Source organism: Pseudophryne corroboree, chromosome 6 (genome assembly GCF_028390025.1).
Source record: "Pseudophryne corroboree isolate aPseCor3 chromosome 6, aPseCor3.hap2, whole genome shotgun sequence".
Taxonomy (NCBI): Eukaryota; Metazoa; Chordata; class Amphibia; order Anura; family Myobatrachidae; genus Pseudophryne; species Pseudophryne corroboree.
The window spans coordinates 687,919,806-687,932,303 of record NC_086449.1 but is presented as its reverse complement, the minus strand read 5'-3'; the positions used below and the strand labels follow the sequence as shown (position 1 = coordinate 687,932,303).

At 49.7% G+C, this 12,498-nt stretch overlaps 17 non-coding genes and 3 pseudogenes across 17 annotated transcripts; all 20 read right to left on the bottom strand.

Moving 5' to 3' along the window:
- Window positions 1-1,173: 1,173 nt before the first annotated feature.
- On the bottom strand, window positions 1,174-1,336 carry LOC134938136 (U1 spliceosomal RNA). Its single transcript, XR_010180771.1, has one exon. It is a non-coding gene; the product is annotated as a U1 spliceosomal RNA (small nuclear RNA).
- A 152-nt stretch (window positions 1,337-1,488) lies between these two features.
- LOC134937947 (U1 spliceosomal RNA) lies at window positions 1,489-1,652 on the bottom strand. Its single transcript, XR_010180629.1, has one exon. It is a non-coding gene; the product is annotated as a U1 spliceosomal RNA (small nuclear RNA).
- A 696-nt stretch (window positions 1,653-2,348) lies between these two features.
- On the bottom strand, window positions 2,349-2,490 carry LOC134938066 (U1 spliceosomal RNA; annotated as a pseudogene).
- Window positions 2,491-2,642: 152 nt separating this feature from the next.
- LOC134937991 (U1 spliceosomal RNA) lies at window positions 2,643-2,806 on the bottom strand. The gene has a single exon (XR_010180668.1). It is a non-coding gene; the product is annotated as a U1 spliceosomal RNA (small nuclear RNA).
- A 674-nt stretch (window positions 2,807-3,480) lies between these two features.
- On the bottom strand, window positions 3,481-3,643 carry LOC134938096 (U1 spliceosomal RNA). The gene has a single exon (XR_010180745.1). It is a non-coding gene; the product is annotated as a U1 spliceosomal RNA (small nuclear RNA).
- Window positions 3,644-3,794: 151 nt separating this feature from the next.
- On the bottom strand, window positions 3,795-3,958 carry LOC134938007 (U1 spliceosomal RNA). Its single transcript, XR_010180680.1, has one exon. It is a non-coding gene; the product is annotated as a U1 spliceosomal RNA (small nuclear RNA).
- Window positions 3,959-4,631: 673 nt separating this feature from the next.
- LOC134938133 (U1 spliceosomal RNA) lies at window positions 4,632-4,794 on the bottom strand. Its single transcript, XR_010180768.1, has one exon. It is a non-coding gene; the product is annotated as a U1 spliceosomal RNA (small nuclear RNA).
- Window positions 4,795-4,945: 151 nt separating this feature from the next.
- Window positions 4,946-5,109, bottom strand: LOC134938001 (U1 spliceosomal RNA). Its single transcript, XR_010180676.1, has one exon. It is a non-coding gene; the product is annotated as a U1 spliceosomal RNA (small nuclear RNA).
- A 674-nt stretch (window positions 5,110-5,783) lies between these two features.
- LOC134938044 (U1 spliceosomal RNA) lies at window positions 5,784-5,946 on the bottom strand. The gene has a single exon (XR_010180709.1). It is a non-coding gene; the product is annotated as a U1 spliceosomal RNA (small nuclear RNA).
- Window positions 5,947-6,099: 153 nt separating this feature from the next.
- Window positions 6,100-6,263, bottom strand: LOC134938011 (U1 spliceosomal RNA). The gene has a single exon (XR_010180684.1). It is a non-coding gene; the product is annotated as a U1 spliceosomal RNA (small nuclear RNA).
- Window positions 6,264-6,937: 674 nt separating this feature from the next.
- LOC134938088 (U1 spliceosomal RNA) lies at window positions 6,938-7,100 on the bottom strand. The gene has a single exon (XR_010180739.1). It is a non-coding gene; the product is annotated as a U1 spliceosomal RNA (small nuclear RNA).
- Window positions 7,101-7,252: 152 nt separating this feature from the next.
- Window positions 7,253-7,416, bottom strand: LOC134938023 (U1 spliceosomal RNA). Its single transcript, XR_010180694.1, has one exon. It is a non-coding gene; the product is annotated as a U1 spliceosomal RNA (small nuclear RNA).
- A 669-nt stretch (window positions 7,417-8,085) lies between these two features.
- LOC134938042 (U1 spliceosomal RNA) lies at window positions 8,086-8,248 on the bottom strand. The gene has a single exon (XR_010180708.1). It is a non-coding gene; the product is annotated as a U1 spliceosomal RNA (small nuclear RNA).
- Window positions 8,249-8,400: 152 nt separating this feature from the next.
- On the bottom strand, window positions 8,401-8,564 carry LOC134938020 (U1 spliceosomal RNA). The gene has a single exon (XR_010180691.1). It is a non-coding gene; the product is annotated as a U1 spliceosomal RNA (small nuclear RNA).
- Window positions 8,565-9,239: 675 nt separating this feature from the next.
- Window positions 9,240-9,402, bottom strand: LOC134938124 (U1 spliceosomal RNA). The gene has a single exon (XR_010180765.1). It is a non-coding gene; the product is annotated as a U1 spliceosomal RNA (small nuclear RNA).
- Window positions 9,403-9,554: 152 nt separating this feature from the next.
- LOC134937989 (U1 spliceosomal RNA) lies at window positions 9,555-9,719 on the bottom strand. Its single transcript, XR_010180666.1, has one exon. It is a non-coding gene; the product is annotated as a U1 spliceosomal RNA (small nuclear RNA).
- Window positions 9,720-10,390: 671 nt separating this feature from the next.
- LOC134938077 (U1 spliceosomal RNA) lies at window positions 10,391-10,554 on the bottom strand. Its single transcript, XR_010180730.1, has one exon. It is a non-coding gene; the product is annotated as a U1 spliceosomal RNA (small nuclear RNA).
- Window positions 10,555-10,694: 140 nt separating this feature from the next.
- LOC134938132 (U1 spliceosomal RNA) lies at window positions 10,695-10,848 on the bottom strand (annotated as a pseudogene).
- Window positions 10,849-11,542: 694 nt separating this feature from the next.
- LOC134938111 (U1 spliceosomal RNA) lies at window positions 11,543-11,684 on the bottom strand (annotated as a pseudogene).
- Window positions 11,685-11,836: 152 nt separating this feature from the next.
- LOC134937988 (U1 spliceosomal RNA) lies at window positions 11,837-12,001 on the bottom strand. Its single transcript, XR_010180664.1, has one exon. It is a non-coding gene; the product is annotated as a U1 spliceosomal RNA (small nuclear RNA).
- Between the last annotated feature and the right edge of the window lie 497 nt (window positions 12,002-12,498).

The window sequence follows — 12,498 nt, the reverse complement described above, 5'->3', positions numbered from 1 at the left end:
AGCCTGCTGCAGCCCTTGTAGATTCTCATAAAACAAGTTCTTCTTTTCTTGTCAAAATTAATAGCTAAGAATAGGCTGCCTGAGGCAGGCCCCTGTTAAGTGGCCTGCTACTGAAGGCACCAACTACAAACTGAGCTCCCTGTTCATGGAAGCGGGGTTATAGAGGAGAATGCACTGAGCTTCTTGGGAACAGTCAAAAGCTTTGAGCCGGTTGGTGCCTCAGATCAAGATCCTACTCTACACCACAATGTGAATCCTTGTGGAGTCCAGTGTACCCCACAGAAGAAATGAATGTGTCACACCCATTGGCAGCAACCTTAGAATAGTTGCTGACGGGCACAATTGAGAAAGGAAGGGGGGGGGACATTTGAATCCAACACATAGATGCAATTCAAATATGTAATTTGTACCTTCCTATTTTAAAATATAATGGATGAAACTCACCCTGTGAGAACAATCTTCATGATCAAGAGATCTCATATGCAAAATAAGTATGAGTTGGGATAGGGCTGGGGAGGGTGGCTGCTCGGGCAGCCCCTCCCCCGTCAAGTTAAGGAGATTCAACTGAGGAAGCACAAGGGAACTCTCGTCTGGGGACAACAACTGCAGGGAGACCACATCTTTTCAGATGAACATGGGAGGGCGGAAGGCTGCCTAATACTGAAGCACCATCAAATATCAAACCATATGCAACAACTAGTACAAGCATTCCTGGGGGAAGGTCTGCAGAAGACGGATTTGCACACGGTGATGTCATCCAAGCAGTGGGCCAAAGTTGGCTGGAACCCTCATCTGCATATGAAAAGAGAAAAGGGGCATGCAGGGCATGGCGGCCTTTTGCGGTGCTTGGATGACCCTTAGTTCGCATTAAACACCCCCACCCTCCTTTTGTGTGGGGCTCATGTTGGCTCTGCCCCAGCCCCTGAAGCATTCAAGATGATTTCTTGCAGCAGCTGGGCACTGTAACAGCTCCAGAGCTGCTCTGTAAGGCAACTAAAAGGGTGTGGGCCCTGCAGCACTACCTGTAGTTCGCATTGTGCGTTTGAAGGCACAAAGTAAGCAGACAGGAGGATAAGTCAGGATAGTGCGCAAGGGCATAGAAGGGAGCGGCTCAAGAAAAGAGAAGTGGAAACAGACAGCAAACTAGGCTGGAGAGAGACCTGAGACAAAGAGATCTGAATTATACGAGAGCCGACCAGGGGAAACACAAATTATGCAGTCAAGTTTCCCACATTTGGGGAAATCGCAGGGGCAGCACACCAAGAGTGCAATGGGTGAGCCTTGCCCTGGGAGAAGGACCTTCATGATCATAGTATCTCACCTGGCAGGTAAGTAGGAGTTGGGCTAGAGCTGGGGAGGGTCGCTGCTCGGGTACCCCCCTGTAAAGTGAAGGAGATCCAACTGAGGCAGCACAAGGGAACTCTCGAAAGAAGAACAAGGCTAGAGGAAAATCTGAGACAAAGAAATCTGACTTTTACCAGAGCTGACCAGAGGAAAGCACAAACACAGTCCCCCACTACCACAAATAATGCAGTCAAGTTTCCCACATTTGGGGAAATCACAGGGGTCAGCATACCCAAAATGCAATGAATGAACCTCACCCTGGGAGAACAATCTTCATGACCATGGTATCTCCTATGCAAAATAAGTATGATTTGGAATAGGGCTGGGGAGGGCCGCTGCTCATGCACATCTCTGTCAAGTAAAGGAGATTCGACTGAGGCAGCACAAGGGAACTCTCATCTGGGGACAACAACTGCAGGGAGAACACATATTTTCAGATGAACATGGGAGGGCAGAAGGCTTGCATAATACTGAAGCACCCCCAAACAACAAACCAAATGCAACAACTAGTGCAAGCATTCCTGGGGGAAGTTCTGCAGAAGACGGATTTGCATACTTTGATGTCATCCAAGCAGTGGGTCAAAGTTGGCTTCAACCCTCATCTGCATATGAAAAGAGAAAAGGGGCGTGCAGGGCATGGCGGCCGTTTGCGGTGCTTGGATGACCCCTAGTTCGCATTAAACACCTCCACCCTCCTTTGGTGTGGGGCTCATGTTGGCCATGCCCCATCCCCTGAAGCATTCAAGCTGATTTCTTGCAGCAGCTGGGCACTGTAACAGCTCCAGAGCTGCTCTGTAAGGCAAGTAAAAGGGTGTGGGCCCTGCAGCACTACCTGTAGTTTGCATTGTACATTGGAAGGCACAAAGTAAGCAGACGGGAGCAGAAGTCAGGATAGTGCACAAGGGTATAGAAGAGAGGGGCTCAAGAAAAAAGAAGTGGAAACAGACAGCAAACTAGGCTGGAGAGAGACCTAAGACAAAGAGATCTGAATTATATGAGAGCCGACCAGGGGAAACACAAATTATGCAGTCAAGTTTCCCACATTTGGGGAAATCGCAGGGGCAGCACACCCAGAGTGCAATGGGTGAGCCTTGCCCTGGGAGAAGCACCTTCATGATCATAGTATCTCACCTGGCAGGTAAGTAGGAGTTGGGCTAGAGCTGGGGAGGGTCGCTGCTCGGGCACCCCCTTGTCAAGTGAAGGAGATCCAACTGAGGCAGCACAAGGGAACTCTTGAAAGAAGAACAAGGCTAGAGGAAGATCTGAAACAAAGAAATCTGACTTTTACCAGAGCTGACCAGAGGAAAACACAAACACAGTCCCCCACTACCACAAATAAAGCAGTCGAGTTTCCCACATTTGGGGAAATCACAGGGGTCAGCATACCCAGAATGCAATGAATGAACCTCACCCTGGGAGAATAATCTTCATGACCATGGTATCTCCTATGCAAAATAAGTATGATTTGGGATAGGGCTGGGGAGGGCCGCTGCTCAGGCACATCTCTGTCAAGTAAAGGAGATTCAAATGAGGCAGCACAAGGGAACTCTCATCTGGGGACAACAACTGCAGGGAGAACATATATTTTCAGATGAACATGGGAGGGCAGAAGGCTGCCTAATACTGAAGCACCCCCAAACAACAAACCAAATGCAACAACTAGTGCAAGCATTCCTGGGGGAAGGCCTGCCGCAGATGGATTTGCATATGGTGATGTCATCCAAGCAGTGGGTCAAAGTTGGCTTCAACCCTCCTCTGTATATGAAAAGAGAAAAGGGGCGTGCAGGGCATGGTGGCCTTTTGCGGCGCTTGGCTGACCCCTAGTTTGCATTAAACACCTCCACCCTCCTTTGGTGTGGGGCTCATGTTGGCCATGCCCCATCCCCTGAAGCATTCAAGCAGATTTCTTGCAGCAGCTGGGCACTGTAACAGCTCCAGAGCTGCTCTGTAAGGCAAGTAAAAGGGTGTGGGCCCTGCAGCACTACCTGTAGTTTGCATTGTGCATTGGAAGGCACAAAGTAAGCAGACCGGAGGAGAAGTCAGGATAGTGCACAAGGGTATAGAAGGGAGCGGCTGCAGAAAAGAGAAGTGGAAACAGACAGCAAACTAGGCTGGAGAGAGACCTGAGACAAAGAGATCTGAATTATACGAGAGCCGACCAGGGGAAACACAAATTATGCAGTCAAGTTTTCCACATTTGGGGAAATCGCAGGGGCAGCACACCCAGAGTACAATGGGTGAGCCTTGCCCTGGGAGAAGCACCTTCATGATCATAGTATCTCACCTGGCTGGTAAGTAAGAGTTGGGCTAGAGCTGGGGAGGGTCGCTGCTCGGGCACCCCCTGTCAAGTGAAGGAGATCCAACTGAGGCAGCACAAGGGAACTCTCGAAAGAAGAACAAGGCTAGAGGAAGATCTGAAACAAAGAAATCTGACTTTTACCAGAGATGACCAGAGGAAAGCACAAACACAGTCTCCCACTACCACAAATAATGCAGTCAAGTTTCCCACATTTGGGGAAATCACAGGGGTCAGCATACCCAAAATGCAATGAATGAACCTCACCCTGGGAGAAAAATCTTCATGACCATGGTATCTCCTATGCAAAATAAGTATGATTTGGAATAGGGCTGGGGAGAGCCGCTGCTCATGCACATCTCTGTCAAGTAAAGGAGATTCAACTGAGGCAGCACAAGGGAACTCTCATCTGGGGATAACAACTGCAGGGAGAACACATATTTTCAGATGAACATGGAGGGCAGAAGGCTGCCTAATACTGAAGCACCCCCAAACAACAAACCAAATGCAACAACTAGTGCAAGCATTCCTGGGGGAAGGCCTGCCGCAGATGGATTTGCATATGGTGATGTCATCCAAGCAGTGGGTCAAAGTTGGCTTCAACCCTCGTCTGCATATGAAAACAGAAAAGGGGCGTGCAGGGCATGGTGGCCTTTTGCGGCGCTTGGCTGACCCCTAGTTTGCATTAAACACCTCCACCCTCCTTCGGTGTGGGGCTCATGTTGGCTATGCCCCAGCCCCTGAAGCATTCAAGCTGATTTCTTGCAGCAGCTGGGCACTGTAACAGCTCCAGAGCTGCTCTGTAAGGCAAGTAAAAGGGTGTGGGCCCTGCAGCACTACCTGTAGTTTGCATTGTGCATTGGAAGGCACAAAGTAAGCAGACCGGAGGAGAAGTCAGGATAGTGCACAAGGGTATAGAAGGGAGCGGCTGCAGAAAAGAGAAGTGGAAACAGACAGCAAACTAGGCTGGAGAGAGACCTGAGACAAAGAGATCTGAATTATACGAGAGCCGACCAGGGGAAACACAAATTATGCAGTCAAGTTTTCCACATTTGGGGAAATCGCAGGGGCAGCACACCCAGAGTACAATGGGTGAGCCTTGCCCTGGGAGAAGCACCTTCATGATCATAGTATCTCACTTGGCTGGTAAGTAAGAGTTGGGCTAGAGCTGGGGAGGGTCGCTGCTCGGGCACCCCCTGTCAAGTGAAGGAGATCCAACTGAGGCAGCACAAGGGAACTCTCGAAAGAAGAACAAGGCTAGAGGAAGATCTGAAACAAAGAAATCTGACTTTTACCAGAGATGACCAGAGGAAAGCACAAACACAGTCTCCCACTACCACAAATAATGCAGTCAAGTTTCCCACATTTGGGGAAATCACAGGGGTCAGCATACCCAAAATGCAATGAATGAACCTCACCCTGAGAGAACAATCTTCATGACCATGGTATCTCCTATGCAAAATAAGTATGATTTGGAATAGGGCTGGGGAGGGCCGCTGCTCATGCACATCTCTGTCAAGTAAAGGAGATTCAACTGAGGCAGCACAAGGGAACTCTCATCTGGGGACAACAACTGCAGGGAGAACACATATTTTTAGATGAACATGGGAGGGCAGAAGGCTGCCTAATACTGAAGCACCCCCAAACAACAAACCAAATGCAACAACTAGTGCAAGCATTCCTGGGGGAAGTTCTGCAGAAGACGGATTTGCATAGGGTGATGTCATCCAAGCAGTTGGTCAAAGTTGGCTTCAACCCTCATCTGCATATGAAAAGAGAAAAGGGGCGTGCAGGGCATGGCGGCCTTTTGCGGTGCTTGGATGACCCCTAGTTCGCATTAAACACCTCCACCCTCCTTTGGTGTGGGGCTCATGTTGGCCATGCCCCATCCCCTGAAGCATTCAAGCAGATTTCTTGCAGCAGCTGGGCACTGTAACAGCTCCAGAGCTGCTCAGTAAGGCAAGTAAAAGGGTGTGGGCCCTGCAGTACTACCTGTAGTTTGCATTGTGCATTGGAAGGCACAAAGTAAGCAGACGGGAGGAGAAGTCAGGATAGTGCACAAGGGTATAGAAGGGAGCGGCTGAAGAAAAGAGAAGTGGAAACAGACAGCAAACTAGGCTGTAGAGAGATCTGAGACAAAGAGATCTGAATTATACGAGAGCCGACCAGGGGAAACACAAATTATGCAGTCAAGTTTCCCACATTTGGGGAAATCGCAGGGGCAGCACACCCAGAGTGCAATGGGTGAGCCTTGCCCTGGGAGAAGCACCTTCATGATCATAGTATCTCACCTGGCAGGTAAGTAGGAGTTGGGCTAGAGCTGGGGAGGGTCGCTGCTCGGGCACCCCCCCTGTTAAGAGAAGGAGATCCAACTGAGGCAGCACAAGGGAACTCTCAAAAGAAGAACAAGGCTAGAGGAAGATCTGAAACAAAGAAATCTGACTTTTACCAGAGCTGACCAGAAGAAAACACAAACACAGTCCCCCACTACCACAAATAAAGCAGTCGAGTTTCCCACATTTGGGGAAATCACAGGGGTCAGCATACCCAGAATGCAATGAATGAACCTCACCCTGGGAGAATAATCTTCATGACCATGGTATCTCCTATGCAAAATAAGTATGATTTGGGATAGAGCTGGGGAGGGCCGCTGCTCAGGCACATCTCTGTCAAGTTAAGGAGATTCAACTGAGGCAGCACAAGGGAACTCTCATCTGGGGACAACAACTGCAGGGAGAACACATATTTTCAGATGAACATGGGAGGGCAGAAGGCTGCCTAATACTGAAGCACCCCCAAACAACAAACCAAATGCAACAACTAGTGCAAGCATTCCTGGGGGAAGGCCTGCCGCAGATGGATTTGCATATGGTGATGTCATCCAAGCAGTGGATCAAAGTTGGCTTCAACCCTCGTCTGCATATGAAAACAGAAAAGGGGCGTGCAGGGCATGGTGGCCTTTTGCGGCGCTTGACTGACCCCTAGTTTGCATTAAACACCTCCACCCTCCTTCGGTGTGGGGCTCATGTTGGCTATGCCCCAGCCCCTGAAGAATTCAAGCTGATTTCTTGCAGCAGCTGGGCACTGTAACAGCTCCAGAGCTGCTCTGTAAGGCAAGTAAAAGGGTGTGGGCCCTGCAGCACTACCTGTAGTTTGCATTGTGCATTGGAAGGCACAAAGTAAGCAGACGGGAGGAGAAGTCAGGATAGTGCACAAGGGTATAGAAGGGAGCGGCTGAAGAAAAGAGAAGTGGAAACAGACAGCAAACTAGGCTGGAGAGAGACCTGAGACAAAGAGATCTGAATTATTCGAGAGCCGACCAGGGGAAACACAAATTATGCAGTCAAGTTTCCCACATTTGGGGAAATCGCAGGAGCAGCACACCCAGAGTACAATGGGTGAGCCTTGCCCTGGGAGAAGCACCTTCATGATCATAGTATTTCACCTGGCAGGTAAGTAGGAGTTGGTCTAGAGCTGGGGAGGGTCGCTGCTCGGGTACCCCCCTGTAAAGTGAAGGAGATCCAACTGAGGCAGCACAAGGGAACTCTCGAAAGAAGAACAAGGCTAAAGGAAAATCTGAGACAAAGAAATCTGACTTTTACCAGAGCTGACCAGAAGAAATCACAAACACAGCCTCCCACTACCACAAATAATGCAGTCAAGTTTCCCACATTTGGGGAAATCACAGGGGTCAGCATACCCAAAATGCAATGAATGAACCTCACCCTGGGAGAAAAATCTTCATGACCATGGTATCTCCTATGCAAAATAAGTTTGGAATAGGGCTGGGGAGGGCCGCTGCTCATGCACATCTCTATCAAGTAAAGGAGATTCAACTGAGGCAGCACAAGGGAACTCTCATCTGGGGACAACAACTGCAGGGAGAACATATATTTTCAGATGAACATGGGAGGGCAGAAGGCTGCCTAATACTGAAGCACCCCCAAACAACAAACCAAATGCAACAACTAGTGCAAGCATTCCTGGGGGAAGGCCTGCCGCAGATGGATTTGCATATGGTGATGTCATCCAAGCAGTGGGTCAAAGTTGGCTTCAACCCTCGTCTGCATATGAAAAGAGAAAAGGGGCGTGCAGGGCATGGTGGCCTTTTGCGGCGCTTGGCTGACCCCTAGTTTGCATTAAACACCTCCACCCTCCTTTGGTGTGGGGCTCATGTTGGCTATGCCCCAGCCCCTGAAGCATTCAAGCTGATTTCTTGCAGCAGCTGGGCACTGTAACAGCTCCAGAGCTGCTCTGTAAGGCAAGTAAAAGGGTGTGGGCCCTGCAGCACTACCTGTAGTTCGCATTGTGCGTTGGAAGGCACAAAGTAAGCAGACAGGAGAAGAAGTCAGGATAGTGCGCAAGGGCATAGAAGGGAGCGGCTCAAGAAAAGAGAAGTGGAAACAGACAGCAAACTAGGCTGGAGAGAGACCTGAGACAAAGAGATCTGAATTATACGAGAGCCGACCAGGGGAAACACAAATTATGCAGTCAAGTTTCCCACATTTGGGGAAATCGCAGGGGCAGCACACCCAGAGTGCAATGGGTGAGCCTTGCCCTGGGAGAAGCACCTTCATGATCATAGTATCTCACCTGGCAGGTAAGTAGGAGTTGGGCTAGAGCTGGGGAGGGTCTCTGCTCGGGCACCCCCCTGTCAAGTGAAGGAGATCCAACTGAGGCAGCACAAGGGAACTCTCGAAAGAAGAACAAGGCTAGAGGAAGATCTGAAACAAAGAAATCTGACTTTTACCAGAGCTGACCAGAGGAAAACACAAACACAGTCCCCCACTACCACAAATAAAGCAGTCAAGTTTCCCACATTTGGGGAAATCACAGGGGTCAGCATACCCAGAATGCAATGAATGAACCTCACCCTGGGAGAATAATCTTCATGACCATGGTATCTCCTATGCACAATAAGTATGATTTGGGATAGAGCTGGGGAGGGCCGCTGCTCAGGCACATCTCTGTCAAGTTAAGGAGATTCAACTGAGGCAGCACAAGGGAACTCTCATCTGGGGACAACAACTGCAGGGAGAACACATATTTTCAGATGAACATTGGAGGGCAGAAGGCTGCCTAATACTGAAGCACCCCCAAACTACAAACCAAATGCAACAACTAGTGCAAGCATTCCTGGGGGAAGGCCTGCCGCAGATGGATTTGCATATGGTGATGTCATCCAAGCAGTGGGTCAAAGTTGGCTTCAACCCTCGTCTGCATATGAAAACAGAAAAGGGGCGTGCAGGGCATGGGTGGCCTTTTGCGGCGCTTGTCTGACCCCTAGTTTGCATTAAACACCTCCACCCTCCTTCGGTGTGGGGCTCATGTTGGCTATGCCCCAGCCCCTGAAGCATTCAAGCTGATTTCTTGCAGCAGCTGGGCACTGTAACAGCTCCAGAGCTGCTCTGTAAGGCAAGTAAAAGGGTGTGGGCCCTGCAGCACTACCTGTAGTTTGCATTGTGCATTGGAAGGCACAAAGTAAGCAGACGGGAGGAGAAGTCAGGATAGTGCACAAGGGTATAGAAGGGAGCGGCTGAAGAAAAGAGAAGTGGAAACAGACAGCAAACTAGGCTGGAGAGAGACCTGAGACAAAGAGATCTGAATTATACGAGAGCCGACCAGGGGAAACACAAATTATGCAGTCAAGTTTCCCACATTTGGGGAAATCGCAGGAGCAGCACACCCAGAGTACAATGGGTGAGCCTTGCCCTTGGAGAAGCACCTTCCTGATCATAGTATCTCACCTGGCAGGTAAGTAGGAGTTGGGCTAGAGCTGGGGAGGGTCGCTGTTCAGGCACCCCCCTGCCAAGTGAAGGAGATCCAACTGAGGCAGCACAAGGAAACTCTCGAAAAAAGAACAAGGCTAGAGGAAGATCTGAGACAAAGAAATCTGACTTTTAACAGAGCTGACCAGAGGAAAGCACAAACACAGTCCCCCACTACCACAAATAATGCAGTCGAGTTTCCCACATTTGGTGGAAATCACAGGGGTCAGCATACCCAGAATGCAATGAATGAACCTCACCCTGGGAGAACAATCTTCATGATAATGGTATCTCCTATGCAAAATAAGTATGATTTGGGATAGGGCTGGGGAGGGCCGCTGCTCAGGCACATCTCTGTCAAGTAAAGGAGATTCAACTGAGGCAGCACAAGGGAACTCTCATCTGGGGACAACAACTGCAGGGAGAACACATATTTTCAGATGAAAATGGGAGAGCAGAAGGCTGCCTAATACTGAAGCACCCCCAAACAACAAAACAAATGCAACAACTAGTACAAGCATTCCTGGGAAAAGGTCTGCAGAAGACGGATTTGCATACGGTGATGTCATCCAAGCAGTGGGCCAAAGTTGGCTGGAACCCTCATCTGCATATGAAAAGAGAAAAGGGTTATGCAGGGCATGGCGGCCTTTTGCGGTGCTTGGATGACCCTTAGTTCGCATTAAACACCTCCACCCTCCGTCGGTGTGGGGCTCATGTTGGCTATGCCCCAGCCCCTGAAGCATTCAAGCTGATTTCTTGCAGCAGCTGGGCACTGTAACAGCTCCAGAGCTGCTCTGTAAGGCAAGTAAAAGGGTGTTGGCCCTGCAGCACTACCTGTAGTTTGCATTGTGCGTTGGAAGGCACAAAGTAAGCAGACAGGAGAAGTCAGGAGAGTGCACAAGGGCATAGAAGGCAGGGGCTCAAGAAAAGAGAAGTGGAAACAGACAGCAAACTAGGCTAAAGAGAGACCTGAGACAAAGAGATCTGAATTATACGAGTAGCCGACCAGAGGAAACACAAATTATGCAATCAAGTGTCCCACATTTGGGGAAATCGTAGGAGCAGCACACCCAGAGTGCAATGGGTGAGCCTTGCCCTGGGAGAAGCACCTTCCTGATCATAGTATCTCACCTGGCAGGTAAGTAGGAGTTGGGCTTGAGCTGGGGAGGGTCGCTGCTCGGGCACTTCCCTGTCAAGTGAAGGAGATCCAACTGAGGCAGCACAAGGAAACTCTCAAAAAAAGAACAAGGCTAGAGGAAGATCTGAGACAAAGAAATCTGACTTTTACCAGAGCTGACCAGAGGAAAGCACAAATAATGCAGTCGAGTTTCCCATATTTGGGGAAATCACAGGGGTCAGCATACCCAGAATGCAATGAATGAACCTCACCCTGGGAGAACAATCTTCATGACCATGGTATCTCCTATGCAAAATAAGTATGATTTGGGATAGGGCTGGGGAGGGCCGCTGCTCAGGCACATCTCTGTCAAGTAAAGGAGATTCAACTGAGGCAGCACAAGGGAACTCTCATCTGGGGACAACAACTGCAGGGAGAACACATATTTTCAGATGAACATGGGAGAGCAGAAGGCTGCCTAATACTGAAGCACCCCAAACAACAAACCAAATGCAACAACTAGTACAAGCATTCCTGGGGGAAGGTCTGCAGAAGACGGATTTGCATACGGTGATGTCATCCAAGCAGTGGGCCAAAGTTGGCTGGAACCCTCATCTGCATATGAAAAGAGAAAAGGGGTATGCAGGGCATGGCGGCCTTTTGCGGCGCTTGGATGACCCTTAGTTCGCATTAAACACCTCCACCCTCCGTCGGTGTGGGGCTCATGTTGGCTATGCCCCAGCCCCTGAAGCATTCAAGCTGATTTCTTGCAGTAGCTGGGCACTGTAACAGCTCCAGAGCTGCTCTGAAAGGCAAGTAAAAGGGTGTGGGCCCTGCAGCACTACCTGTAGTTTGCATTGTGCGTTGGAAGGCACAAAGTAAGCAGACAGGAGGAGAAGTCATTAGAGTCCACAAGGGTATAGAAGGGAGGGGCTCAAGAAAAAAGAAGTGGAAACAGACAGCAAACTAGGCTGGAGAGAGACCTGAGACAAAGAGATCTGAATTATATGAGAGCCGACCAGGGGAAACACAAATTATGCAGTCAAGTTTCCCACATTTGGGGAAATCGCAGGGGCAGCACACCCAGAGTGCAATGGGTGAGCCTTGCCCTGGGAGAAGCACCTACATGATCATAGTATCTCACCTGGCAGGTAAGTAGGAGTTGGGCTAGAGCTGGGGAGGGTCGCTGCTCGGGCACCCCCCTGTCAAGTGAAGGAGATCCAACTGAGGCAGCACAAGGGAACTCTCGAAAGAAGAACAAGGCTAGAGGTAGATCTGAGACAAAGAAATCTGACTTTTACCAGAGCTGACCAGAGGAAAGCACAAACACAGTCCCCCACTACCACAAATAATGCAGTCGAGTTTCCCACATTTGGTGGAAATCACAGGGGTCAGCATACCCAGAATGCAATGAATGAACCTCACCCTGGGAGAACAATCTTCATGATAATGGTATCTCCTATGCAAAATAAGTATGATTTGGGATAGGGCTGGGGAGGGCCGCTGCTCAGGCACATCTCTGTCAAGTAAAGGAGATTCAACTGAGGCAGCACAAGGGAACTCTCATCTGGGGACAACAACTGCAGGGAGAACACATATTTTCAGATGAAAATGGGAGAGCAGAAGGCTGCCTAATACTGAAGCACCCCCAAACAACAAAACAAATGCAACAACTAGTACAAGCATTCCTGGGAAAAGGTCTGCAGAAGACGGATTTGCATACGGTGATGTCATCCAAGCAGTGGGCCAAAGTTGGCTGGAACCCTCATCTGCATATGAAAAGAGAAAAGGGTTATGCAGGGCATGGCGGCCTTTTGCGGTGCTTGGATGACCCTTAGTTCGCATTAAACACCTCCACCCTCCGTCGGTGTGGGGCTCATGTTGGCTATGCCCCAGCCCCTGAAGCATTCAAGCTGATTTCTTGCAGCAGCTGGGCACTGTAACAGCTCCAGAGCTGCTCTGTAAGGCAAGTA